The sequence below is a fragment of the Coenobita brevimanus genome, chromosome 3, assembly GCF_032717465.1.
Source record: "Coenobita brevimanus isolate Jiangsu-jjx chromosome 3, ASM3271746v2, whole genome shotgun sequence".
NCBI classification, from domain to species: Eukaryota; Metazoa; Arthropoda; class Malacostraca; order Decapoda; family Coenobitidae; genus Coenobita; species Coenobita brevimanus.
Window position 1 is genome coordinate 9,772,019 of NC_136956.1, and position 5,162 is coordinate 9,777,180.

Sequence of the window (5,162 nt, forward strand, 5' to 3'; positions counted from 1 at the left end):
AGTGCTCAAGAAATCTCCAAACATCTAGCAGCTGTGTGTAATTTGAGTATAACTGTTATTGTATTTTTTTCCTTGTACTGTATAGCATAAGGTGTTGATTTGTAGGCCTAGTGAGTTCTTTTTATAATTTATGTAAAGTTTTACTATCAGCCATTTTTTATAATAGTTTGTATCTGTAATAATTTATCTGGCATTCACTGAGTATTATCTGGTATCTCATTTTATCAGGGCTGACTTAGATAAATTTCCTCTTGCTAATTTCGTGTTAATAGAGGCTGTTGCAGTTAACCATATATTTAGCCTGTTTATTTGCCATTACATTATCCTTATGAGTCTTGAATGTTTTGTTGTTAGTTTAAGCATTAAACTTTAACTTGTAATTTTACCTAACTCTTTTGTTTTGAACCTGGAACTTTACGGGACATTAGTGACTCTTCGTATTCTCACTTAAAGTGTGCATTATCTTTCTCTGTTCCGTAACATAAATTTGGCGACCTCTTAACAGGATATTCAGGATATTATCATAAGGATATTGCTTGATATTTTGTGACTGTTACTTATTCATGATGTCTACTATTACTACACTTGATGTAGCCAAAGATTTTTTGTCAAATGTGCAAACAGTGTGTGATATAGAAAACAGAACAAAGAATGAACTTAAGCTTGTTGCTCAACAATTGGGAATTGCTGTTCGCTCTCATCATTCTAAAGATCAAATTGTTGACATGATTAATGAAAGCTTGTTTAATGTAACTCCTCCAAATGAGCAAACGCAGATTGAATTAGCTAAGTTACAGCTAGCCCTGCAGGAGTCTCGTGTTAAGGAGGCTGAATTTCAAGCACGTGCTAAGGAGGCTGAGTCTCAGGCTAAGGAGGCGGAATCTCAGGTTCGGATTCAGGAGGCACAGATACAGGCTCAGGCACAAGTTAAAAATTGCCAGGATTCAGGCAGACCATGAGTATCGCATGAAACAAGGTGGAACTGGATCATCTAGCTCTGATGATTTTGATGTGGCTAAAAATGTTAAACTTGTCCCTCCTTTTAATGAATCTGATTTAACAAAGTATTTTCAGTTGTTTGAGAGGGTAGCTACAGGTTTTAATTGGCCTAAGGAGTATTGGCCAGTACTCCTTCAAACTGTTCTCACCGGTAAAGCTCAAGTAACTTATGCATCTTTGCCTCAGGATCAATCTGATAATTATGATGTAGTTAAGAGCTTGATTCTTAAGGCCTATGAGCTTGTTCCTGAAGCCTATAGAGTAAAATTTAGGACAACTTACAAGCAAGATAAGCAATCCCATGTTGAGTATGCAAAAATCAAAGAAGATCTGTTAGAGCAGTGGTTAAATTCTAAGAATGTGGATTCTGATTTTGGTAAATTTAAGCAGATGATTTTGCTGGAGGACTTCAAAAGGTGTATTAGTAAAGATGTAAGCCTATATCTTGATGAGAAAAGAATAGATAATTTGTCTGATGCTGCAGTTTTAGCTGATGAGTATGTTCTCACTCACAAGAGATATTCTAGAGAAAAAGGGAAAGCTGAGAGTAAGTACGTTGCCTCTACTCAGGGTACAGGTAACAGGAAAGAGAATAAGGATGATGTTTCTCAGGAAGTAAATACCAGCTTCACCTCTAGATTTCAGAAAAGTAAATGTACTTATTGTAGTAAGCTTGGTCATACTACGGAGAGATGTTTCAGGAGACAGCGTGATGTGAACAAAAAGGAGTCTTTAAATATTCAGTCAATTGGTCTAGTGTCCACTCTTGAGAGTTCCCAGAATTCTTTAACTGAGTTAATTGAACCTGCTTTGAGGGGTAACTTAAATTCTCATGATGGAGCTCCTCTTTTGAGCAGTAACGTGGGTGACACTCTCAAGAGTTCATGTGCTAATTTCCTGTCTGATGGTTTTGTCAGTCCTCTGGACAGTAATGACAGGAAATCAGTTCAAATATATCGTGATACAGGTGCTTGCCAATCCCTTATGCTGACCAGTGTTCTAGGCTCTAATGTTAATTCCTCTGATGAAACTGTAATCTTACAAGGTGTAGGGAATAATTACTTCTCTGTCCCTCTGTGCAGAGTGAATTTAGAGTCTGGTTTTGTTAATGGTTCCGTTATGGTTGGGTTGGTTGAGACACTCCCAATGTCAGGTGTAACTTTCTTACTTGGAAATGATATTGGTGGAAGTCAAGTGTGTCCAGCTCCTCAGTTGTCTAGTGAGCCAGTGGCTGCGGCCCAGGATTGTGATGTCCCTGATGTGTTCCCTGCATGTGCTGTCACTAGGGCTAAGTCTAAAGTTACTGGTGATTTAGAGGATAATGATGATGATGATGTTATCCTAGCTGACACTTTTCTTGCTAATTTGGACCACTCACCAGATGAGGCAGTACCCCGTAGTGTTGATAATTTGTCTCGTCAAGAGTTGGTTGAGTTGCAGGTTGCTGACCCTGAGTTGAAAGGTCTAGCTAACTCTGCTTACAGTGAAGAAGAGTCAGCCGGTGCTTCTACTTGTTATTATGTAAAGTCAGGAGTACTTATGAGGAAGTGGAGACCCCCAACAGCATCAGCCGACTGTGAATGGGAGGTTGTACATCAAGTTGTCATCCCTCGTGTTTGTAGGCAGGATATCATTCGAGTGGCTCATGATACCAGTTTGGCAGGACACCTTGGAGTGAGGAAGACTGTGGCACGCATTTTGAAACACTTCTACTGGCCAGGTATCTTCAGGGATGTTTCCTGGTATTGTAAGTCTTGTCACACCTGTCAAGTTGTGGGGAAGTGTAATCAGACCGAAAAGGTTGCACCTCTAGTTCCCATTCCTCCTTTTGAGGCGCCTTTCACCCGTGTGTTGGTGGATATTGTGGGCCCTCTTCCTAAGACTTCTTCAGGATTTTCTTATGTGTTGACCATGATTGATATGGCTACTCGTTATCCTGAAGCCATTCCACTTAGAAACATCTCAGCAAAGAACGTTGTTAAGGAAATGCTAGGGTTCTTCACAAAGTTTGGTCTGCCCAAGGAGGTACAGTCAGACCGGGGAAGTAATTTCATGTCAAACGTTTTCAAGCAGTCTCTGAAAGAGTTGGGCATCACCCAGATCACGTCTTCAGCTTACCATCCCCAGACCCAGGGAGCGTTGGAGAGATATCATCAAACACTCAAATCGATGCTCAAGAAATACTGTTTGGAACATCAGAAAGACTGGGATAAAGGTCTTCCATTCATTGTGTTTGCCGCAAGAGAATCTCCAAATGAATCACTGGGCTTCTCACCTTTTGAACTACTGTTTGGCCATGAAGTAAGAGGACCCCTTAAGTTACTCAAGGAATGCTGGCTGTCGGAGGAAGATGACGTCAACCTGCTGGAGTATGTGATGAAGTTCAAAGAACGGCTGTCCACTGCTTTACAGCTGGCGAGAGAGAATTTAGGAGCTGCTCAGGAGAAGATGAAGACTTGGTATGATAAGAAGTCCAGGTTACGCCACTTTCAGCCAGGAGATCAGGTTTTGATTCTGCTACCAGTTCATGGGCAACCTCTTCAAGCCAAGTTTAGTGGCCCTTATTTCGTGGAGAAGAAACTCAGTGATGTCAACTATGTCATCGCCACACCAGATCGTAGAAAGAGCAAGCAACTATGTCACATCAACATGCTAAAGTTATATCACAGGCGGAACGAAAATAATCCAGTCTGCACTGTAGCTGTTCCACCCGAGTCTGCAAGTGAAGCTCTCCCATGCAGTATGAGCCTGAGTGATAGTTTGGGGAAGAATCCTGATATCATGAATGATCTCCAGACTAAGCTTTCTCATCTACCTCCCAAGGAAAGACAGGAGTTTTCGGCATTACTGCAGGAGTACCCGCAAGTGTTCCGTGCTACTCCAGGAAGAACCACTGTGTTGATGCATGATGTCGATGTTGGAGATGCAAAGCCAATTAAATTGCCTCCTTACCGTGTGAACCCAGTGAAAGTTCCTCTCATCCAGAAGGAGCTTGGCTACCTGTTGGACCACAAGATGATTGAGCCCTGTCAGAGCGAGTGGAGTTCTCCTGTCACTCTAGTCCCTAAGCCAGGTGGGTCACAGAGGCTTTGCATCGACTACAGACGTGTTAATCAGATAACTAAAACAGACACTTACCCTCTCCCTCGTGTGGAAGATTGCATAGACAAGATCGGAAAGGCTAGGTACATAAGTAAGTTTGATTTGTTAAAGGGATACTGGCAAGTACCTATGACTGAACGTGCCAGGGAGATCTCATGTTTTGTAACACTAGGAAAGGCTTTTGCATGTTCTGTAATGCCGTATGGTATGAAGAATGCACCAGCCACATTTCAGAAACTCATGAATGTTGTAACAGAGGGTTTGGCAGGGTGTGTTGTTTATATTGATGATGTATTAATCTTCAGTGACAACTGGAAAGATCATCTATGCCATGTCAGTAAATTTCTTGACCGTTTAGTTCAGGCTAATCTTGTAGCCAATTTATCAAAGTGTGAGTTTGGTCAAGCTAAAGTTCAGTACCTTGGGTATGTAATTGGTGATGGACATGTTGCACCACCAGGAGCTAAGGTTCAGGTTATAAGTGATCTTCCCAGTCCTAAAAGTAGGAAAGAGCTACAAAGATTTTTGGGAATGGTAGGTTATTACAGGAGATTTGTTCTTAACTTTTCAATTCTTGTATCACCACTTACAGACCTACTGAAAAAGGGAGTTAAATTTGTCTTGACCGATAACTGTGAATCCTCTTTCAACAAACTTAAAGCTATTCTATTAAGTCAGCCAGTGCTCGTTACTCCAAATTTTGCTAAGCCTTTTAAGATGGCTGTTGATGGAAGTGATACAGGAGCTGGGGCTGTTTTGCTGCAAGAGGATGATCAGGGTATTGAACACCCTGTATCTTATTACAGTAAGAAGTTCACTCCACCTCAAAAGAACTACTCCACTATTGAGAAAGAGCTTTTGGCCTTGATTTTGGGTTTACAGCAGTTTTCATTTTATTTGTGTTCTGGTTTTGACCCCATAGTCATTTATACCGATCATAACCCACTGAAATTCCTTAGTAAGTTTAAAGATAAAAATCAGAGATTGACAAGATGGAGTCTACTTCTTCAGGAGTATTCATTAGACATACAACATGTCAAGGGGAAAGAAAATGTTATTGC